Source organism: Equus asinus, chromosome 2, assembly GCF_041296235.1.
Source record: "Equus asinus isolate D_3611 breed Donkey chromosome 2, EquAss-T2T_v2, whole genome shotgun sequence".
NCBI lineage: Eukaryota > Metazoa > Chordata > Mammalia > Perissodactyla > Equidae > Equus > Equus asinus.
This window is the reverse complement of record NC_091791.1, coordinates 18,342,354-18,358,879: the sequence shown is the minus strand read 5'-3', so window position 1 is coordinate 18,358,879 and position 16,526 is coordinate 18,342,354.

The window sequence follows — 16,526 nt, the reverse complement described above, 5'->3', positions numbered from 1 at the left end:
TTTTTCCCATTTCCCCAAGTTCTTTACTGATTTTTCTTTCGGGATTTGGAATAACATAAAAATTTCCCAAGAAATACTGGAAAGGAATTCTCACACGGAAACCTCGTCAGGGTGAGTGTGCAGGTGGGTTGGGGTGTGGAAGTTCTATTACTAAAAGACAGGAGAGAATGAATCCTGGGAGATATCTCTGCTCAGGACCAGCTGCATAATTTCTGGGCTCAGTGCAAAACAAAAATGTGGGTCCCCCTTTTTCGAAAATTAAGAAGTTCAAGATGGTGGCCATGGAGAATTAAGCCAAGTGTGGCGCCCTTCTAAACATGGGGCCCTGTTTAACTGCAAAGGTCCCACGCCCATGAAGCCGGTCTTATCTCTGCTACATCATGTAATTTTAAGAATCTTTGTTGATATCGTCTTAAATGGCTGCACAGTATTCCCTTATCTGGATTTACTATAATTTATATAACTGTTTCTGTATTTTTGGAAATTTCGGTGGCTTTTAACTCAGCAATCTTTTCCACCAGTTTCACTTAACACTCTATTCTTGGGATTGTTTGGTTTCAGAATGTGTATGGAAAGTTTGGGTTTTCTTCTCAAGATGAGGAGCCTTAGTTTTGACATCTCTTAGGAGCTGCAGAGCACTGGTGAGGCATAGCCTGTTACGCAGAGGGTTCAAGTGTGAGTCAAGGCCAGACAGGAAGAAACCTGGTCCAGATGGGAGCCCTTGACAGCAGGGCAGCATGGCCATGAGCAATATTAATGGGCAAATCAAGCTGAGGCTAGGTGGCAAGACGTTGGTAAGGGCAGAATCAGACAAGGAAAATGTGGGCCTGTCCCCAGAGACAGGACCAGGGATAAGCGCCCCCGGGGGTGATACTCGGCCAAGGGCAGCTGTTGCCTTTAGCCTGAGGCCACCTGGGTCTTCTCTGTTCTTCTCCAGTCAGTGTATCCTTGAGCTGGTCTCCTGGACCTTACAGAGCTCTCTCTGTCCATGTTGGGTGACTGTCTCTCTTGTCCACTCTGGGAAGGCTGGAGCTCAGTTCTTGGGGGCTGGAAGAGGAGGGGCTTGGCTGAATGACCACTTCCCTTGGACACCAGAGTCTCCTGCAGTTGTCTGTGTGATGGTCAGCCTGAGACATTTTGTTTGGAGCAAATGAACATGTCCTTTTTGGCCGATACATTTAGCAGGAAGAGACCAACATGATGGAGTGGAGGTATTACAGTATAGGGTGGGGAGAAGCACAGGTATATTTATTTCTGGGGCCAGATACTTCTGCCACTGTCATTTATAACCTAAATGATCTTAGGTGACACACATTCTTTCTGTGCCTCAGTTTCCCCATCAGTAAAGTAGGACCAATGACATGTTTCAGAGGTCAACACACTTTTTCGGTAAAGAGCTACGTAGTAAATATTTTAGACTTTGTGGGGCGTAGAGTTTTTGTTGCAACTACTTAACTCTGCTGTTGCAGAGGAAAAGCAGCGTAGATGATATGTAAATGAATAGCGGCAGCTATGTTCCAATAGAACTGTGTTTACAGAAACAGGTGGCTGACCATAGCGTGCTGACCCCTGACCTATTTCATAGGACTGTTGTGAGAATTAAATGAGATAGTATGCATAAAATGCCTCCTACAGGCCCTCCGCACTGAGAATTCCTCTCATGCAGAGCAGGGACAGCCAGAGAGGAGCTGGTGAGAGAGTCCTTCCAGCTTTTAGGCTATAAGATCTGGCCCCTCGTTTGTTAACAAAATACCAAAAGTGTCCTCTTCTTCCACTTTTCCTCCTGGGAGCCAAAGAGCCGAAGGGAGGGATCTTGACATTCTTCTAAACAGACATAATGGCACATTTCTCTTAGTCACTTTTTGTAATTATTTTTGAAGATGAACGCTTTCTAAGATGTACTTACAGACACGTGGCTGCAACCATAAGAGTCTTTGAGAATTTTCCAGCTCTTCTTTTCCATGCTATATGTTCTTAAAAGAACATCCCTGCTCTTCAATGTTGTCAGTTTGTTCCTCCAAGGGGAGCACAAGAGGAGCAATTCTAGAGGGAGTCTCCAGAGCCTGAAACCCCTGGGTGAGCTGCAAAAGGTTGCAGGTAGCTCAGAACGATGGCGTCTCCTGGACAGAAACTGATTCCTGCAAGTTTTTCCATCATGGAATTTTTTTTTTCCATCATGGGATCTCTAAAAGAGGATATTAAAATGGAGATTCTAAATCTAGTCTAGGGTAGGCCCTAGGAATCTGTCATTAAATAATAATTTAAATAATAATAATAATTTAAATAGAAGGTCCCCACGTGATTCTGCTGCTCAGCCAAATATCTGCTTAGCTCCTGGCCAGCCTCCCGGCTCTGCTTAACTCCCCTGCGATGTTCCAAAAGCCCACTCGCCAAAACCCAGCCCCACAGCTGCCTGATTTCCTTCCTCTTTGCTCTGTCCACTGGCCGTGTTAGCCAGGGGGCAGAGGGCTTCGAAGGTGCGTTAATACCTGTAGCGATGGCTCTGCGCTCCAAGAAGGAAATGATTTCACACGGCTCGGCGAGCTAGGAATGCTGGAACGGGTGTGCTCAGCCTGTGGACTCAGGAGAGCATGAGGCCGGCAGGATTTCAGTATTTCTGAGTCGATGCCCAAGGCTCATACACTGGTGGATGGGAAAGTCATTGATTTTTCTTGAGAGAATAACTCAAGTGTATTTGTTCAGTGTCTTTCAGAACCAAAGCCCTGTCTGATTTTATTTTTTGTTTTGTTTTTCGTTTGTTTGTTCTGAGAAGAAAAAGCTTGACTGACTAAAGTAAAGTCAGTGTTTTATTGTTCACTTGCTCCTGGGGTCAGGTTAGTTGTACCCCTCTATCAAATACAGAAGTCCTCCCTTATCCATGGCTTCACTTTCCGTGGTTTCAGTTACCAAGGTCAACTGTGGTCCAAAAATGTTAAATGGAAAATTCCAGAAATAAACAATTCATCAGTTTTAAATTGCCTCGGGTTTTGAGTAGCATGATGAAATCTCGTGCTGTCCCGCTCCCTCCCACCTGGGACGTGCGTCATCCCTTTGTCCAGAGGATCCACACTGCCCGCCCAGGAGTCACTTAGTAGCCATCTTGGTTATCAGATCGACTGTCATGGTGTCACATACTTGTGTTCAAGTAACCTTTATTTTACTTAATAATGGCCCCAAAGTGCGAGAGTAGTGATGCTGGCAATTCGGATATGCCAAAGAGAAGCTTCCTTTAAGTGAAAAGGTGAAAGTTCTCGACTTAATAAGGAATGGAAAAAAATTGTATGCTGAAGATGCTAAGATCTACAGTAAGAACAAATCTATCGGTGAAATAGTGAAAAAGGAAAAAGAAATTCATGCTATTTTGCTGTTGCACCTCAAATATGTATGCAGAGGAAAAAACATAGCATTTATAGGGTTTGGTACTATCCATGGTTTCAGGTATACACTGGGCGTCTTGGAATGTATCCCCCACAGGTACGGGGGGACTGCTGTAGGCTGATTATTTAACAGATATTCAGTGAACACCTACTGTGTGTCATGGTGGGTTTTGGAGGGCTTTGGGACAAGCATAAGACCTGGCAGTTTCTGAGATGGCTGTCCTGCTCCTGGGGTCCACAGGTCCCCACTGAGGGACCTCTCAGTCTAAACCCTGGTTCTACACTAAGAGACCAGTGCTAGACCAAAGTATGTCAAGAGAGCTTGGACCACGTGCTCGGTACGTGAGGTTTGTTGTCCGGCCTCAATGCCTCACTTCCTGTACCAGTGCTTGCCTTATGCGCAGTGAGCAAGTCTTTTCCCCTCCCGTTTCCAGAGAGCTTGCCTGGAAACATGGTGCTAAGTGCTTCACCCCTGTTACCCGATTTGCTCTTCCCATAACCATAACAGGTAAAAACCATGATGCCTGTATGACAGATGAGGAAACTGAGGCTCAAGAGAGATAATTTGCCTGGACTTTGAAGCCAGGTTGTCTGACACCAAAGTTAGTGCTCCTTACCCCTGTCCTAAAGGGACATAGCTTCTGTCACTGCAGTTAATTGTGCTCTCCTTTAGGCCCTCAGCCTTGGCCTTTAATAATCAAGTATCCTTTCACCATCGTGCACTTCATGGGGAAATGAGACATTCATATCCAAAGGACCAGCTGTGCAGCTAGACAACCACTCCTTTCCCTCCAGGTTGTCTGTCTTTCTAGGGACTCAGTAAATCCCTCTAAACCAGTAGTTCTCAAAATGTGGTTCCTGCACTAGCAGCAGCAGCATCACCTGGGAACTCAGAAACGCAAATTCTCGCACCCCACCTGGACTTACTGAATGAGAGTCTCTCAGGACAGGCTCAGGAATGATGTTTGAACTAGCTTTCCAGGGACCTCCGATGCACACAGAGGTTTGAGAACCAGTGGCCTAGATTTGATGCCCAATATGCCTCAGGACGAATAAAGTGCACTTACCGCCGGCTGTGGCTGTAAGAGGTATCCCGACAAAACCCAAAAAGGGCAGTGGGCGGGGGGGCACTTCTATGTTAGAAAATTTGGAAACTTTGTATATTCTGTATTGTCTTGGAAATTCATAAAGATACATGACACCAGCATATTTAAGACCAATAAATATGCAGTAAAAAGCCCTGTTTGTTTACTTAACCAACCTTTCCTAAATTCATTTTTTATTTAAATCATAGACCCTTTCTTTTGCAAAATACCTGTTGATATCCCAAGGAACCAGTAAATGCCACACTTTGGGACGAGTTGATCATCATGATCCTCAACTGTAAATGATCCTCACTTTGAGCTCCTTCATCAGAATTAAGTAGCCAAAGGCCTATCAGAAATTCAGGAACATGGAGAATTGTTTTGGAAATCCTTTTTGGATGCACATAGACTCTATGTTGCACAACTCCAGGAGACAGCCCCGTGTGAGTGGAGCCCCCTGGCGTTGGGCAACGCTGCAACCTGGACCTATAGCCAAATACTGATGGACTTAAGGATGAAAATATTTCCATCTATCAGAAATAATTTAGAATCAAGGGGTTTGGGAGAGTCGAAAGAGAGGGTTTCCAAGATATTTACCTCTTTTACACTGCATGGAAAATATTTCAGGGTGAGCTTTGCCAACTGTAACTATTCCAATAAATGAAATTACATTGCGTATAGTCCTAATTTCTGCTTTTTTAAGCCTAGCTCATTGTACATTTTCAAAGCATTTGATGAGAATACTTTGTATTTAGGTACCATCTTTCCTCCCCAACTCTCAAGAATCTACCAGAGAAATGACTGGCAAGGAGGTTCCCCAATGTGGAGGGCCCCTCCCTCTAGCAGGATGGCAAGTTTCTAACAGAGGCAGGAAATTTGCCAACACTGAAGTCACTGGATAACTATTGAAGATGATATCAAAGCTGATCGGCATACAGAGGACCAACCTGGACAACACAACTGTGGGCTTCACATTTCCATGAATTAATTTAAGCAAAATAAAAGGGATAGATGTTTCTTGTTCTCTTTGTGGTCCCTAAGAACTTCACATCTAATCAGGAGATGCTTGCAACCTTCCGGTCCCAGGCATGCCTGAGAAGTGCCGCAAATTACTTTGCATTAGATGCTGCTTCCAGGTTCAGCAGGGAATCAGAAATGTTAGACATACTTAAAAGTCAGGCATAGGGAGAAGGTGAGAAGGGCCAGCTTTGAGTTCCCTTCTGCTTGGCAGGTGACTTCTTTTTCTCTTATTTTCAAATAAAGTTTATTATGTTTCTCCCTTATGAGAAGAATATATTCTTATTTGAGAAAATTTGGTGAAAACAGAAATGCAAGAAGCAAAGAAACTTCCATCACCCAAAGCAGACCACCATGAACGATTTGGTGTATTTCCCTCCAGTCTTTTTTCTATGCATTTGAAAAAACAGAATTACGGTCAGGCTGTATGTACAATCCTGAGTCCTGGGTATTATAGTAAACCCAGGCACATGCTCTTGTTTTTTCAAATCCTGCTTAAACAAATGAGACCATACACTCTTGGTGGGTAAGTACCATGTCTGTCTTTGTCATCATAGTGACCCTGGGACCTGGTACAGAGCCTGGCAAACAGTAACATTATTGAACAAAATAACAATGGACAGTATTTCATTGAGAGGATGTACCAGAACTCATGCAGCCTTCCCTCTAATGTGGACATTAAAGTTGCCTCCAATTTTTCACTTGTTTTAGATAATCCTGCAATCCTGTTATGCTTATTATTTTTTTCTGTATTAGGATTATTATCTATAACAGATGTTGTCAACATTCCATCCCTAGGCCTTTCCAAGGGTTTCTGAAGACTGTCCCTCGACAGTCTTCTTATGTCACCTGCCTGAACTTTTTTTCTGGCCATGGGAACATACTTGACCTATGTGCCTGTGGAATAGCCTGGATGTGCCAGAGTCTAGGTCCCCAAGCAAACTTCAACCAATGGGAATGGGAATTCCAGCTTCCTTGTGCCTCAGGGTGACAATTGAAAGGTGTGTTCTACACAGTATGTCAGATGGTCCTCGCAGGATGGAGCCCCAGCTACCCACAGTGTCTGACTCATTAGCATATTCATTGTATTGGCTTTCTTCTCATTCTTGTTTCCCACATTCCCCTCTCCCTCACCATGCTTCCTGGGATCACCTCCCAAAGAAACCACTTGCTTGCACTAAATCCTTGTCTCAGGCTCTGCTTCTAGGAGACTCCAAATGAAGTTGTTAACTTTGGATAGAGTCTCAGCAGTGGGATTACGGAGTCAAACCAGATGACTTCTTTAAAGATTCAGGATACAAATGGATGGGTAAATCATTTCCACATAGGGGTTTTCAGAGCTCTTTTACCAACCCTCGATTTTACTCTAAGAATTTGGACCATAAACTGGATATTTAGGAAAAAGAGGAAAAGAAGTCACCACACTGACGGGCCTGCCCTGTAAGATCGTTAAGCAGTTTCATTTGAGTTTGTGTCTTTGTCGTTCTCTTTCCTCTGTTGTTTGCCTCGCTTCATTCTTCTGTGTTCCTGGACAGAGGCCAGTGGTTATAGAATTTTCTCTTTTGTCTCGACAAATGGAAAGGGAAGGGGGATTGAAGGCAGCAGAGAAAAGAACCTGAAAGGAAGGACGAGTGAGACGTTGCTTTGGAATATTCCATCCTTGGTTCTTTGTAACAACCAGAGTTTGGTGTTTTCAAGGGAAATGAAGAGAAACAGACTGTGCTATAAGCAGATTTTTTTGTCATTATTAAACCCCTGCAATCTTTAAGGAGTATGCATGGTTGTGTTCCAAAATAAAGCTGCATGTTTAGGGATTGTCATAGTGACCCCGAAAGCACGGGTTCTCCAGGGAAACGCAGGAATGAAGTTTCGACTTTACTGCTGAGGCCCTGGATACACGTGGAAAGAGAACCAAGCCTTTTTTCTGAGGATGAGGAACAAATCACTCTCTTTTGCCCAGGATTGACTAGATATTCCGAGAAAGCATGGTCAACCTGAGTTGATGGACACTGAAGACATAACTTGAGGAGTTTCCACACTCATTTTTACTGTCTAGGTGAGAAACCCCTTTCCATCCAGTTTTGCACATTACATGTGGCAGAGTTTTTATTTTTCTCTTTTTGGTTTTTACAGAATAGAGAGGAAGATGCCTTGGTCAATGTCAGTTCAAAGGCAGTTATTAAATTGGACATGTCTTCCCTCCAACCAGAAAATGTCAGATAACTCCCAGTTATCCTAAATCCATACAGCCTTTTTCAAAACTCCACAAACAAGCTCTGCTCCCCTCTGGAGAATTCTAGCTTACTCATAAATCCATTGTGGGGTGAAGACAGTCACATAGCACCCACAAACTTATGCATGGCCGCCTGTGGGAGCAATGGGAGCAGAGTTCCAAGTTTGGCTGCTAAGGGAGTACCCAGTGCTCTGTTGCAGGACCCTGCTTTCTGCTTACTAAACCAGAGTTCCTTTTCCTTCTGGACACACAGCTAGGTAACACAGCCCAGCCTCCCTGGCAGGTAGGTGGGACCACATGATTGGCAGAGTGACATGAACATCACTTCCAGGCCTGGCTCGTGGCTCTTGTGCCCTTCTCCACACTCCGTCTTTCTACCGTCCTTGCAACTGGATGTGCAGGACTCCAAGGCCCCAGAGGATGGGGTAATAACGAGACAGCAGAAGCCTAGTCCCTGGCTTGTGGCCTCGGGGTGACCTGCCCAGGAGAACTGCTGCCTGGGGACATCAACATGGGGCATCACACGAGTGAGAAGTCCTCTTTTGTTATACTATATTAAGCTGTTGACTCGTTGGAGCTGTTTGTTATGGCAGTTAACCCACCTTGACTAATACATTCCGCAAATATTGGTGGCCTCCTGGCGTGTGTATTAATTCACCTGGGTGGTAAAGTCAATTATGCTGCTGGTCCTGCCCAACCCCACCAAGGTCACTCACAGGAAGGAGCGTTCAATCACACAACAGTTATAAGAGCAGGCAAAAGGCGTGTGATCAACACCCATTCTACACAACAGGGAAGCACAGAAGAGAAGCAAGAGTGTCCAGCTCAGCCAAGATGGGAGAAATGACAGGAAATGTGGCAGGAAAAGAGCAGAGATAGGCAACTGTCAGCTGTGCAGCCCGTAGAACCCCACACTGAGTTTTGGCCTGCCTCTGCCTAGCGTTGCATTGAAGGAAGCATCAGTCTGGCATCCAAAAGCAACTCAAAAGCACTTCAAATCTATATTGCAGTCACTTAAGAAACCACATCATAATGCAAGGCAAAACTTCTTCAAATTATTTTTTTTCCCATCTCTCTGTGATATAGTTCATACACGCACAGCAACTGCTCCCCAGCATCTCTCCTCCCCCGTGCCCAATTCATCCCCCTAAAACCTCTCTCTAAACCCATCCCAGGCTGTCCCTCTCACCTTCCGGGCTCCCCCTCCCACCTTCCCGCCTCCCCCTCCTTTTTCAGAGCTACTCTTTTGTCCCAGTAAGTAATTCTCTACTTTCTCCTCTGTAAATTGAACCAGGCTTTCTGCCATTTCTGGCCTCAATGTTTCCTGTTACAGCTCATAGGCTCAATTGATGAGTTGATCATAGACCCAGAAAGGTCCATGAACGAAAACAGAATTCTTAGGGGCAGCCTTGGGGGAGTGGCTATGAATAATCATGCATTATTATTATTTGTTTTATTATTATAGACAGAGTGATTGTCAACTCCACTATTAAGAGTTGGGCGACCTTGAATAAGTTCTTTAACATCCTTTAGACTGAATTTCCTGCCCTGTAAAATGGGGTTTATAGACTTTCACGGGATTCTTGTAGGAAGCAGAAGTGTTGTATGCAAAACTGGTTAGCGTGTAGCTGGCTGTAAGCAATGTTGTTTTTCCTGCCCGAACTTGCAGCTTCCTTTGCTCTATCTTAGGAGAATCAGAGGTCAGGATCCAGCCCAACAGCACAAAGGAGGGTAAACTGAGGCCCCAGCAATCAGTGGTGCCTGATCTTGATGCCAGCTGCTCTGGATCTCACGCCTGAGTTTCCTGGTCAACTTTCAAGTGACCTTGAAGCAGCATTGCTTTTCCTCGTGTCTCCAGCTGAGTGTTCCAACCACAGGGGAAGCGTGCCCACCCCCTGTCCCCCAGGGTGGGTTGTGAAGGTTAATGAATTGGTGTTTGTGAAGCGCTTTGAGATCCGTGGATGAAAGGCGCTATGAAGTCAAAAGCGTTCAGCTGATTATTAAATTGCCTTGCCTGGGGTCAGACAGCGCAGGACTAGGGGAGCCGGAAAGGGAAGACATGTTCCCTTTCTTCCATTCCCCTGCTAGAACAACTCAGACCGTAACCTGTTCTTGTTAAGATGGGCTTGTCCCTCTGTGGGTGGATGTCCTCGGGCCTTCACATCATGTCTCCTTTATTCCTGGCACCCTGGTTAGGACCAAACTCGGCTCCTCACCAGCCCGGCTCATTGGAATGCCGAATGGCTCCCCTGCTCTGCTTACAGGGTTCTTAAAAGCTCCGGGAAGCTGTTGCGTGAGGGACGAAGAATCACATTTGACCCCCAGACCCTTCTTGAGAAGGAAGGGACTGTCTCTCCTATGCCAACTGGTCACCAAAACTCAGGAAGATCTCTGCCTTGGCTGAATTTGGGGGTTGTATTCCACACCACCAGCAATTTCCTATCCCCTGTTTTCTTTTCTCTTTTTCCCTTTTCCGCTCAATCAGCCTAGCAGTTGCAATATTTGTTTTACAAACATCTCCCCCACACCTTTGTCTTTTCCTTCCCCCGAGTTGGCGGTTGTATAGACACCTCATTGCAATTCAGACACCTGTCACTTTTGGATGTCAGCGTGGCTGTTGCCACACTGATTAGTTAAGATGAAGAAAAAAAATACAGTGCCGTATAAATAAAAAATTAGAGACTGTCACGTCGTGTAAAAGGCCCACCTTGCAACCCCGGATCTCTGCAAAGCAGCGTTCCTTCTGTTTTCTGGGTATTTCGGCTAAGGGGAATGCTTATAATGTCTTGTTTTTAGTGATTAAGTGGTTAATGATTTAATGAACTAAAAAAAAAAAATCTCATTTGTTGCTTCCCTTGGACTTGGAAAAAACCTCAAAGAGCTGATTTTCTGTGTACCTCAGTCCAATATTGCTACCTGCTGGGATCCGAACACAGTCTCTAAATAAATTGCTAGTGGCCTTAGGCGGCTGCAAGAGTCTCTCTTTGATCCTGCTCGAGCAGATGAAGTCAAATGTTCAATCAATCAATCACATTCATAACTTGCAGCTACAATCGGGCTGACAACAGCCTATTATTTATTTTTAAAATCATATATTTCATTATTGCAAAACACACAGGCTCTCATGAGGGGGAAGAGACTAAATTATTGATAAGCCATATAGATGACGGAGTTTGTTGTTTCTGACATGCTTGTCACTAACTATTGTCAGGAAGAATATACTAAGATGTAGACTCAGGAAAGTTGGCCAGAAATGTATGTCGTGCCAAAGCGGAGATGGGAAGAAGAAACTCTAATGGCCTCTCTCTCTCTTATTGAATTCTTGTAGGAAAAAGGCAGCTGAAGGCAGAACAGGTTTCTATTGTAAAGCAAGACTTGAAAAGCCCCCAATTTGATTGCTACAGAGCAGGAGATTTGGTTCTCAAAATAGCCATGCGTCTGGGAAATGAATTTTTGCTGGTGTCTGTGCATTCCTGGAAATAACAATCGTAACTCTCCAGAATTCCCACATGGACCAGGGCCAGGCATATTTATTCAGTATTGTGTGTTGGGGGCTGGGGGCGGGAGGCAATGTGCAAATGCAGCCTGAGGAAGAGGGCGTGAAGGAGGCTCGCTTTGGGCTCCAAAAGTGGGAGAAGAGGGGGTGCTCTCCCCATCTGCCTCCCCTGGGCTGCTCCGTGAGCTGGCAGAGCCTTAACAATGGGGATATCCTCCCTGTGGACGTGCAATTGAGCTTCTCTAATGGGCTTAGGAGAAGGAAGAGCAGCCAAGAAAATGCCGACCACTCCTTTGTGTGTGTGTCTTTCTTTTCTGTTCTCTGAGTCACCAGCTGGGGAGGCTATAGTGAGCTGTGAGTTCTGGTGATGCTTTAAGTCGCCACTGATCCCCTCATCTGAACAGGGAGGGGTTGGACCGGAAGATCTCCCAGCATTGTCACCTGGCTGTCACCTCCACAATAAGGAGGAAGCTGCTCCTGGATTTGCTGGAAGAAGAGCCCCCTGGACTGAGAGAAGGGAAGATGCTTTATGAAGGGAACTTAAATGTGCACTGTTACAGATCAAATCCTATTAGAACAAATGCTATTGTATTTGAACAAAAACAGCCGTGGAGCTAAAGATTCCTCCCACCCACTCCCCCATCCCCACTTAATGCCCTCGGAACACAAATACAACGTAAATAAAATGGAAGCTCCCTTGGAGGTCCAGTTAAGATTTGACTTGTACTCCTAAATTATTCGCTAATTCCAAGATGCTCCCCCAGTGGGTGGGATGGGGAGAGACAGCGCTGCATGTGTACCCTGGAATCAAAGTTTTCTCAAGGCAGAAGGGGCCTTCCAGATCAATCCATCTAACCTCTCCCCTCTGCATTTCAAGATGAGAGAACTGAGAGTCAGAGAGATTGGAATCAGACAGCCAGTTGTGGCAGATGGGGGACCAGACCCCAGGCCTCCGACCCCTTCCCTAAGGCGACCGGGAACCTATTAATGGAACTTGAGTCAGAAAAGAGGCCTCTGGATTCCCAATCAAGTGCTCCATCTACTGCCTTATGCTACCTTCTAGGGTAACATTCCAATATGTATTCATTTGATTGTAAGACAGTAAAGTCTGTTAATAACCCAAACAAGCAGAAAGTTCCCTTAATCACGTGTGTTTTCACAATGCTGACCCCTGAGGACGAGCAGACAAGTTTATATAAGAGTAGGATTGGGAAGGAACTGCTGGATCCATTGGAAGACATTGGATCCATCTCCTGGGAGTTGGGAGCCCTCTCTTCCAGCTTTGGGTGGCCACTTCCTTTGTGTGTCACTCTCAGCTGACAGGGCCCCCCCCTGGGGCACAGGTTTCTGTCCACGATGTGAGGAGTGATCCATATGTGCTTCAAGTCAACTTCTTGCTCCAAAATCCTATATAAAAGCCTATTCAGTGGCGTTTTCCTTTTATTTTTGAACGCTTTGCAGCCTGAGTTGGCACATATGGAAACTGAGTTGACCAAAGCAATCAACGCACCAGAATAAACCATTCCTTAAACCTTCATGATACCGTAGAAAGAACTCTTCACTGGGAGTAAGAAACCTGCCTTCCTAGTCCCGGCTTTGCCGAAGTTGCGTGAGCCATGGAATCCCTCTGCACCTGTTTTCTCATCTGTATAATGGGAATATTTACTCTTTTTCTACCCACTCAGCTGGGGCAGATTGCTATGAGGATCCAAATCCACTACACAACTGAGAGGAGGGGAAAAAGAAGCTTAATTGCACCACAGATGTGGAGTGGTTGTATTATTTGGCAGTGGGAGTTTACTATAGATGAGAGAGCTTGCTGCAAATATAAGATTACATTTTTAATTACCTTCCAATGGATGCTGACGTATGTAAATACGGCTGATTTGCCTCCTTGGGAAGGGGTCGGCGAAAGAGATGAGGTGGGATTCATCAACTTCCTGGCAACACTTTCTTGCAGCAGTTTAAAGGAAAATCTTTTGGAGAGGGGGTAAATGGGAAACCGCTTTTCTGCACAGCGGCAGCAGGAGAGAGATGCAGAAGAGCTGCCCCTTCTTCTCTTTTCATCCTTTTCTGTGTTCTGGGTGGCGAGGGGCATTTGTCAGCTAACAGGGCACTAGAAGCTCCTGTTTGACGATGTCCGTAAACACTGCAGTCATTTCCCATGTGTGGCTTCTTTCTTTTGAAGCCTGTTTGCCGCACCCTTGGTGAGAGTTGCCATCGCAAGGAGGACCGAAGGACCTGCGTGCTGTTGAGTTGTAGGATGCCAGACAGATGGCTTGTTTTCACCGGCAAGATAAGACTACATTAAGTATGATTTTATGAATAGTTTCTCTCCCAGCGCTGGTCCCCCTGGGGGCCTCCAGTGACTGGTCAGTTGTATGATTACAATGGGCACTAATTATACCCGGAAGCTAAGGAGTAGCAGGCGTAATTTACAAAGCCCTTGGTGATAAGGGCTTGGGAAAACACAAGGAGATAAAAACGACTTCATCCTTCCAAAAGGACAAAGGAATTACTTCTTGAGAAATGAGCGATTTAGGAAAACAGTTAAACAGAGGAAGAGAAATTAGACCAAAATGCTTCCAGCTTTTCACTGGTTAGGGAAGCACAGGCAAATTTGGATTAAAGCGTGTGTGGACCACAGTGGAGTCAGTAGTGGGCAGTCATCGACTCATCCTGGATGGATGCTGGATTTCACTCCCAAAAGAAGGGAATTCTTAGGTGGGGAAGCCAAATGGGTTCCTTCTTTCCAGAGCCCAAATATGTACGTTGAAGCCAAGGAACAGCCCCCACTACACCCCATACCATCGCCTTTTATAAGGCTTGCTCTTTTTTTCCCAAATGACATCAGCAGCTGTGCCCCAGACTATAAACTCATCTTTAGCCTGTAGCTCTTCCCCCTAGGGTTTGTCAACCAGGAGCGCTTAACAAAGTCAGGATTGCAATATAATAACATATATAAGATGCAGCTTGTGCACACAGAGACGATGAAGCCCATGCAAACCCCAGAAGGAATTTCCTGAAAGGAGGGTGAGGAGGAGCAGGAGGAACGCACACAAATAAGGGAGAATTGCTTATTTCCAGAGGATGCCTGAGTGGTATCTGGCATGTAGGACTAGACTTTTCATTTATTTCCTCCCTAAAGACTGGCTTGCTGCCCCATGATTTTGGAGTGACCAGGGAACCAGATGGGCCTGTGGTAGCTGAGCTGCTGCACTGCTCTTTCGCTTTGGAGCATCTGGCCACATTGGCCAGGACATATCCAGCCCTCGTGTAAAATAGACATGACACTCACCCAAGGTGTTTCCCAACCGGGAAGCAAATGGTTTTGTGGCAGATCGGCTCATTTGGTTTGATCACTGGACCAGTGAGTCCTGAGCCCACATTCTCAGGTTTGTCCACGTTCTTAGATTTATCCACAAGGCTCCAGGTGGTCTGACCCCTGCTACTCCGCTGGCCTCCTCTCCTACGATTCTACCACTTGCTCACTCTGATCCAGCCACATGGCCTTCTGGCTATTCCTCAAACAGGCCTAGCTCTTGCCCCAAGATCTCCCCACTCCCGCTTCCCTCTGCCTAGAACACTCTTCAGACAGATATCTCCATGGCTCCTGCTCACTTGCCTCAGGCCTCTGTTCGAAGGTATCTTCCCAGTCAAGCTGTCCCTGAACACCTTGTATAAAATAGCAGGAACCTCCCCTCCTCCAGGCCTCACTCCCTTCCTCCAGAGATTTTTCCACAAAGCGTTTACTGCCACGTGACACATTATATTCACCTGTTTGTTTATTGTCTGTCTTCCGCCACTAAATGAAGCTCCACAAGAGAGGGGACTTTGCTTCAGTCACCCTGCAACCCCAGAACTTAGCATAGTGCTTGGTCCATAGGCGGTGCCCAAGAAAATGTTTGTTGAATTGAATTTAAATTCAAACCCCCACAGAGACCAGTTGCCCTGGCTCTCCTCTCAAGCCACACTATAAGGGAGCTCCTGAAGACATGAGCCCTTGGCGGATGTGTAAGAGTACTACCCTCTTCTTTGTTACCACAAAACACACTTGTGGCTCGTGGATGGAACTGAAAGCATGTGATTGAATACTAAAAGTAGACGATGTGGATGACATAGTCACTGCGTGCTACCAGCTGGCTGAGAAGAACCTTCAAAGTTCCCATGTGTGTGTTATTTTCACTTTTGATCCAGCCCAGCAGAAAGTGGTTTCTAGACTTTTGGCAGAAAGTCAATCATTTCACTTGCTTAAGTTGTCAGAGAAGAAGAGATGTCATCCACTAGAGGTGGACAAGAACAGGCAGCTTCAGCCCCTGTCTTTGTCTTGGAGCTTGAACCTCAGCAGCACCACTCAGCCATAGCCCTGGACTTCCAACTCAGGCTCAGCAGCATAGATTGTATTCTTTACTCATAATTTTTCTTTCCCTCCCACCCTTGCATTGTTCATTGCAAGTAGAGTGTATGTCCTTATATCGCTAATATTAGATTTGGCCACGTGACTTGCTTTGGCCATACGATAAGGCAGAATGACAGTACACCAGCTCTGAGCCTAGGCCTTCATAAGAAAACTTTTTGTTTCTACCTGCCCCTCTTGAGGTTCTGACACCACCATCAGAAAAGCATGTCTGGAAGAGCCATCAACCCAAAACAGAGAGCCCCAAGGAAGAGATCTAACCCAAGGCACAGCCTAAAGCAGAGCTGCCTCAGCCAACCTACAGACTTCATGAATGGCAAAAGTGCATTTTGCTGTTGAGGTTTTGACATTATTTGTTACTCAGCACGACTGCAGCAATAGCTGACTGATACACTCAGTAAAAGCTTTCCAGTGGTCAAGACCTTCCAGGCTCTCACTACACCTCTCCCCACCTCTTCCTTTCAAGAGACCAGCCTTTAAAGATACAGCTACCAAAGGTACATCTGTCAAATGTACTTCTGATACATTTACCAAAGGGTTACTCACAGTAGACCACAAAAAAAAAAAGGATTTTACCTAGTAGTAACTGGGAGATACAAGAGAGACACAGAAAGCTATAGCACAGAGTATGAGGAGATGGGAGAGGTGATGACTGATACATCTTGACTTTTGAGTTGTCATTACGAAGGTAGATTGGCTTTGCTTGCCTCTTGTCCTGTGTTTCCAAAGTGAGTCTCTGAATTATTGACTACTTTGATGAACTCAAACGTTCCCTAAATAATGATCAAAGTTTTCCTAGATGAAGGAAAAGAAAAAGGTTTCACTAGAGTAAAAGCTTTCATCATGTGACTGTTTTTTATTTAATTCTCATCCTGTTTGAACAACAAGGCTTTGGGATGTC